This window comes from Octodon degus, unplaced genomic scaffold (assembly GCF_000260255.1).
Source record: "Octodon degus isolate 3935 unplaced genomic scaffold, OctDeg1.0 scaffold00005, whole genome shotgun sequence".
In the NCBI taxonomy this organism is placed as follows: Eukaryota; Metazoa; Chordata; class Mammalia; order Rodentia; family Octodontidae; genus Octodon; species Octodon degus.
Window position 1 is genome coordinate 29,427,651 of NW_004524581.1, and position 7,693 is coordinate 29,435,343.

The window sequence follows — 7,693 nt, forward strand, 5'->3', positions numbered from 1 at the left end:
TCAATCCCTGGTTCCACCAAAAAAAAAAAAAAAAAAAATAGAAAGAAAGAAGAACAGAAGAAAGAAAGAACAAAAGAAAGAATGAAAAAAAAGAAAAGAAAAGAAAGTTTTTTAAAAAGCATTAATAATGACACAAAATTCCATTAAACAAAGTAATAGGTGGACTTTTTCTTAACGAATAGAGCTTATCATTTCAAGAAAAAGAATTGACAGTATATTAATAATGACAAATCAAGGTCTCAAGAAAAAAATTCAGATTAGAAAAAACATGTATCTACTGTACACTAGACAGTTTCCAACCCACAGAGACTCTCCTGATGAGCTCCACGATAGTACTCAGAACTTTTCATACCATAAAATAAAACACGTCTCCACTTGGGAGAGCTGGGTAAATCAGGGAACTGATTTAAAATATATGATCCATTTGTGTACAAGGTACACCAAGGGACCCTGGCATGGTGGTGCACACCTACAACCCCAGTGCTCTGGGAGGCTGAGGAAGAGGAGCCCAATTTCAAGTCCAGTCCAGGTAGCAGAACAACTTAGTGAATCCATGCCTCAAAAGAAGAAAACAAAAAAGCTCAGTGCAAAGAAGACCCTAGGTTCTTTCCCCAGTACCAAAGTCAATCAATTAATCCACACCAATGGCCTTTCAATTTTCTTTTTTTTTTGTAGTACCAGGATTGCACTCGGGACCCTGTGCTTGCCAGGAAGGTGCTTAAACTGCTGCGCTATATCGCTGGCCCTCACACCAATGGATTTTAAAGTCACAAAAACGAAAAATTTATTCATACTCCACACGGTGGTTAATCTTAAGGAAACAACTACCTTTCAAGTTAAAATATAGTATACAAGAACACCCATAATTGGGGCCGGGGAGATGGCTCAGTAGAATAAGTACTTCCCTGGCAAGAGCAAGGGTTTGAGTTCAATTCCCAGTTCCGCAAAAAAAAAAAAAAAAAAAAAAAGAACGAACACCCATAATTATCTGCCAAGGCTATTAGAATAGTCCCTCCGGGGCAGGAATATAGCTCAGTGGTGCAGTGCCTCCTTGGCAGGCATGGGGTCCTAACTTTAATTCCTGGCACCAAAAAATAAAATAAAATAACTCCCTCCTTCCTAAACCACAATCTGTATGAGGCCCAACTTTCTTCATGCCCTCCAATTAAAACCCTATACTGGGCCAAGGAGACAGCTCAGTAGAAAATGTGCTTACCTGGCAAGCACAGGGTCCTGAGTTTAATCCCTGGTACCGAATAAATAAATAAATAAACCTGTACTGTCCAACCTTGAATAGAGAAGCAGATAGAAGAACTTAGCTGTCTCACCAGACATAAAAAATTTGGCAAGAGGCCGGGAAGATGGCTCAGTGGAATCAGCGCTTCTCTGGCAAGTACAAGGGCCTGAGTTCAATCCCCAGTTCCGCAAAAATAAATAAATAAATATTTTTAAATAAATAAATAAATAAATAAATAGGCAAAAATGTAAAACAGGGGCTGGGGAGATGGCTCAGTGGAATAAGCGCTTCCCTCGCAAGCACAAGGGCCTGAGTTCAATCCCTGGTTCTGCCAAGAACAAAACAAAACAAAAATGTAAAACAATGTCTCTTCCCTCAATAATTTTGTTTTAAAAAGTTATTTTTCATTAAAAATGTCACTTGTATCACAGAGCCAGGTGTGGTGGTGTATGCCTGGAATCCCAGTGCTTTGGGAGGCAGAGGCAGAAGGATTGCAAGTTCAGGCCCAGCATGGCAATTTAGCGACTTACGAGACTGTCTAGCCAAGTGTGGCGGCTCAAGCTTGTGGCCCCAGCACCAGCAGGCTGGGGCAGGAGGATCACCTTGAGTTCAAGGCCAGCCTGAACTACATAGGGAGACCCTGTCTCAGAAGCCCACAACAAAACTTTCTTCTAAGGCCTGATCCAAGATCCAGTTTCTTTAGGGACAAAGCCAGCCCTCAGGGACAATCTGCTCATCCAAACTTGTACCCTCTAGAGAGGACCATGCTCTTAACACCACCCAGCTTTCTCTTGGCGCAGGTCTCCTCTCCGCTGCTAGGTTCCTCAGCTCTGGAGGAAGGTGGCAGCCAAAGCTCAGGTCTGACACATTTGTCACAACACTTGGCCCCCAGTAGCATCCCAGGTAAGAAGACAAAGATGGCAACAATCATGACTTCTGCAAAGTAACAAAAACAAAATACAACTATAAAAGGTGATAACCATACCCTTGTCAGAGGCAACTAAGACAACAACACACAGGAACGGGGAGCTCAAAGCTCAAAAATGAACCAGACAGCCAGGCACGACGACACACATCTGTATTCCCAGTACTAGAGGAGGGGGGCCAGGGAGATGGCTCAGTAGAATAAGCACTTGCCTGGCAAGCGCAAGGGCCTGTGTTCAATCCCCAGTTCCACCAAAAAAAAAAGAACTAAAGGAGGCTGAGGCAGGAGAATCACTGAGAGTTTAAGGCCTGCCTGGGCTACACAGTAAGCTCAAGGCCAGCCTGAACTGTATACCAAGACCCTGTCTAAAAAAAAAATACAAAACAAAACAAAATGAATCTGACATAAGGAAAATCAGTTGGCTTCAGGACTCTCCCTGCCTACCCTCTGGGGAACTCAGAAGCCTCCGCCCTCTTCTTCCTCCCTCGCAGTCCCTACAGAGGAAGGGTCCCTGCCTGCAAGATCCACAAACACCCTGAGCCCCGACACTGGACAGACCCAGGGCTCGCCACCCTGTCTCGCAACAGGAAAAGCCACAGGGTCTTAGAGCAGAGCAAGGGAAGTGTGGCCCACAAACAGCTCCCTGAGCCACCAACTTCACAAACTTCAGAGATGAAAAGCACAGGAGGCCGAGTTTCCTGGCCCCAGCAGGGACCTACAATGAATATCAGGTCCCCTGGAGTTACTCTTCTAAGACCCTCTGGCATCCTGAGGACACGGCATTGTTCAGGCTGGGGAGGACTCAGCAGTGCAACAGAGACTGTGCAGGAAACCATGGCTGGGGAGGCAGGAGCTGAATCTGCCTTTCACTATCACCATTGTCCCAGTGCCTGGTTGTGAAGGATGCTCAAAAATACCTACTTCATAAATAAAAGGGAGGGGGCCGGGGTGATGGCTTGGTGGAATAAGCACTTCCCTGACAAGCGCAAGGACCTGAGTTCAATCCCGGTTCTGCCAAAAAAAGAACCCGTGTTACTATTTTGACTCATCCACACGGCTGACACTGACAAAGGTTCTATATAATCTGAGGTACAGGATCTCAGCATAAATCCTGAGGGCATTTCACTGACCTCCTCAGATCAAAAAGCTACAACTCTTGTTGCACAGGTTCTGCTTTACCTTGGTCTTAACCATCCAGTAGAAAAGTATGAAGACGGGGGCTGGGGAGATGGCTCAGTGGAATAAGCACTTCCCTAGCAAGTGCAAGGGTCTGAGTTCAATCCCCGGTTCCACAAAAAAAAAAAAAAGAAAAGAAAAGTATGAAGACGAAATATAGGAAGTAAAGCCATGCTGTTATGTTGAGCTGTGGGGGACTCAGGTCAATAATTTCTGACATTGCCAGTTAAACAGAAGACCCAATAGTATTATGGGCTACAGGACTCTTTTAGAATATTTTGCTGAGTTTACACACCTATAATATTCAATAACGGAACTTAAAAAAAATGGGGTATAACTATGAATGTCCATTTTGTATCTGTGTATTCAAAGTGGTTGGGATAGAGATATAGTTGCATTTTCTTAATGAATAGAATGATTTTTTCTAATGGTGTTTGTAAGTAGGATCACAAATCTGCATCTTGTACAGCAATTAACCACTAAGAAGAATATATGCAGTGTATTATTTGTTGAAACTATACTTTCGATTTGATTTGAAACTGTCTCATTGCTATATGTTTATCAATAAAACTTTGAAAAGAAAAAAAAATAAATAAACAAAACCCCCCCCAAAAAATTAAATAAATAAATAAATAAATGGGAATGTTGGTCAGCTTCTTGGTGGCCTGGCATCCTAGGTACCCACACGACAGAGACGAAAGTTTGTTCAATTATTTGTTCAACAAACACAACACCAGGCATGGTGGCACACACCAGAAAGCCCAGCACTTAGGAGGCTGAGGTAGAAGATAGATGTGAGTTTGATGCCTGCTTGGGCTACATAACAAGCTGAAGTCGGAACTGCATAGAGAAACTCTGTCTCAGAAAGACAAAAGGGAAAAAAGCCCCAACATTTACTTAACATCTCTTCTGTGCCTGGCAGTCTTTTAAACACAACAGGAGAAACAATAAGCTTTTGGCCTCTTGGAGTTTATTTATTAGTAACTGCAAAGATAGAAAATCTCCGTACTTCTGAACAACCTATGAGAGCCACAGACATTCAATAATTATTTAATGTGTAAGCGATAAACAACAGGTACCAATGCTGACAAAAATCTGAGATCTGGAACTCAGCCCCAGAGATGATTTCAGTTCCAAGATGTGGACCCTAAATGCGTGCCTGTGACAGGCAGCCACCAGAGGTCCCTGTGCAGCAGAAGCGGCCTTACCTCTAGGGTGCATCTGTCCTCATCTGTCCGTAAGCAGAAGCCGCTGGGGGGGTGCCGGGCGCATGCCCCAATCACTGCACGACACTGCAGGGTAGAAAGAGACCCAACATCCTGAGCTGAGGGGCTCCAGAGGCCTCTAAAGCAGCTCTAGGAAGTTAAGCTCTCCCACTCCCATCCTGAGAGCGCCTTCAGAGCCAGTGGGCAGACTTTGCCCAGTGCTCCAAGTAGGCTGTGTGCCTCCAAGCAAGCAGTCACTGGCTTGGCTGACTTTACCAGGGAGGGGCAGAAGGAGCTGGTCAGGTAAGGAAGGGTGGTGCCCAGCCCTGCCATGGGTGGCAGCTCCTAAATGCCTTGAGTCATACTTGGTTCCTAGCAGAGCCCCACTGACACGACCAGAGTCACACTCCTGTCGAGCCTGCTGGGTTAGGAAGGCCAGGAGCCACCTCTCAGGGAAGAAGGTTCCTGTCGAAACCTGACGCAAGGGGCCATGCTCTCCCTGCCAGCCTCACGCCAAGTACCCAGCTCTCCTATCACAGCCCAAAATCCAGCCGCTGCCAGCCACTCTTCTCCTGCCTCCCAAACAGAGAAAGTTAGGGACATAAACCATCTCCAAGAAACAGCCACCAGCAACCTGAGACTTCGTGTCACACAAGGTCACTGGGCACAGGGCTTCAGCCGTAACACAAGCCAGGCCTGGCAGGACAGGGTCCATAGAGATGCAGGCTGCTAGTATGTCCGGGCCTCCTAGGCAAGAACACCACAGCTGAGCTTCCTGGGCTGCAGGGACTGCCCAAGGAGGTGGTCCCCAGTGGCAGGACAACCTGGAAACCTTTAGAAGTCGTAGGTCCAACTAGTCCTGAGAGGTGGGCTGTACTGATCTAGGACATGTCAGGATCCTTGGGCCTGAGGACAGCTGGCACCACAACCAGGCATGCATCCCACCCAAAGCGGAGCCCACCAGCTTCCTGGGACCTTAGGGAAGAGAACTGGGGACTGCAGGAGAGGCTGGAAGTCCGGGAGGGTGGGCTGGGCAGAACCAAGAGAGCAGGGGTGGGGAGGTAAGGAGAAAGGGCAGTCATGGAGCTGACACCTTTAGGAGAGTACTGTCAGGGATCGCTGTCTGCTCACACCTTAGAAATATGGCCAAGCACTGCAAAAACCACTGAAGGGGTCCCTGGTCATGGATAATCATAACTAACCCCAGGGAAGACCACACAGGGGACAACTGCGAGACATAATCCAGCCAGAGGTGCTGGGGTCCCAATTACTCTATAAGGGCTAGGCTTGCCCGGAGCTCAAACCCTCTCACCTGCCACCTGAGCAGAGCCAACAAGTGAGCAAAGAGACAGGACCAGCAAGCTGAGAGAGGTGGTGCACACTTGTAAACCTAGCACTGTGGGAGGCTGAGGGAGGAGGATCAAAAGTTCAAGGCTAACTTGGGCAATTTAGCAAGACTCCCAAAACACAAAATAGAAAAAGGGTGGAGATATAGCTCAGTGCCAAGGTCTTAAGTTCGATATATCCATAGAAACAAAGCTGCTTCCAGTCCATTCTTTTCAAATCCCCCAACGTGCTGCACAGAGGGGGCTTGGGGAGCAGTGTGAAGGGGACCCATTTGACAATAGGTCACCCACAGTCTTACTACCTTCACAAAAGAATGACAATAGTGCCAGGCTTGATCAAGCTCATTCACAGCTCCTAAAGGTTGGCAGTGCTGGTGCCAATACTGTGGCCCACTCGGGCTCAAACACAGAGTGTGATCCTCAAAAGAGGACCCAGCAAAACGATGATCCTGCGCTTCTCTAAAGGAGAGTGGATCTTGCTTTCAGATCCCCAAGACCAGAGCCACAGCCTCCGCAGGCAGGTATCAACCCAACGCCCCAGGCCCCACTGGGGCACAGGGAGCAGACCCGCAGTGTCAGCCTCCCTCTCGGAGCCACAGGAAATTCAGCTCCCTAGGAGAAAAGAGAGAGAAGAGATTCCTGGAGAACCAGTTCAGTGAGTATCATCAGAAGTGCATTCAGTCACTGCTACACAAGAGAAAATCAGCCACCAATAATAAAAGAGACACACGCTGATAGCCCTAGGGCTAGCAGGCCAGCAATCTATTTCAAAACTCTAGTAATAGAAAAAAGAAAAACACAATGTTCTGGAGCCAGCACAGAGGGAAAAGGTGGAGGACTACAGGCATTCTTTGGGGCATAGTTTTTGGGAGATTTTTCTTAGATCTCTGGGACAGGGACAGTGTGAAAGGTGTCGCCAGCACAGAGACCATCATAGTTTCAACGTGCTCCATATAACATATCCCAAGTGAAAAGACACTGATCCTGTTTCCTGGAAGAGCTGGATGAGGCCTCTGGCTACCCCTGGCACACACCCAACGCCGTGCAGTCTCTCCCCAAGGGTTCCTGGAAGTCAACAGACTCATAAAGAGGAAGTATTAAAGCTAAGATTAGAAGAATGGCCTACAAATTGGACACTATCCCTGACATACACCCCAGGAAATTTCCTCACAGAGGCACGTAGGACCTGGCATCTCAGACAGCCCCTGCCACCTGCGGCCCGACACGCCCACCCTGGTCCTCGGGCACCTCAACTACAGGGCAGACGATAGCGGAACACAGCGCGGAACTCCGGCCGCCCCTGAACAGAGCCAAGAAACTGGGAGGAAAGGGAGGTGGGTGAAATAGTGGGGACAGAGAGGACTGACAGAAAGGAAATGAGACAGGGGCAGAGACAGGGCCCCGCAGGTAGGCAGGGTGGAGAGGCTTAGGTAGTAACAGGGGCTGAGGGCACGGGACAGAGAAACTTCCCAACACCCGAGCAGCAGGGGAGTGAGCAGGAGGCGACAGACACGCGGAGAGCGAGGGGAAGGAAGCAAGCAGGCTGCGGGTAAGGATGGGAGGATGGAGGCAGAGGAGAGATCTACAGAGACCCCAGAGGGAGAGGCGAGGATCTGGGGACCCCAGAGAGGGGCGGGGGAAGAAGCCAAGGAGCAGACGAGGACCTCAGGGCAGGGACCCAGCTCTCGGAGGAGCGGGAGGACGAGGCCGCGAGGCCCAGCGGCGGGGGAGGGGGGCTGGGACGCGCGCCGACGGGGGTGCAGCAGCCGCGCGTGGGGCGCAGGCCCGGGGTCCCGGCAGCTCG

The 7,693-nt window shown here is 48.6% G+C and overlaps 1 protein-coding gene across 4 annotated transcripts in view; it reads right to left on the bottom strand.

The window, feature by feature from the left end:
* The window catches only part of Ppard (peroxisome proliferator activated receptor delta), an 84,062-nt gene that overhangs the window by 76,074 nt on the left and 295 nt on the right, over positions 1-7,693 (bottom strand). For 3 of the 4 annotated variants that reach the window (XR_002822079.1, XM_023720644.1, XM_023720655.1), the window contains exon 2: positions 4,547-4,630. The exons of the other annotated variant lie outside the window; for it this stretch is intronic. The gene's annotated coding sequence lies outside the window, so the exon portion shown is untranslated. The remainder of the gene's footprint in view (positions 1-4,546; positions 4,631-7,693) is intronic. 4 annotated transcript variants of the gene reach the window in all.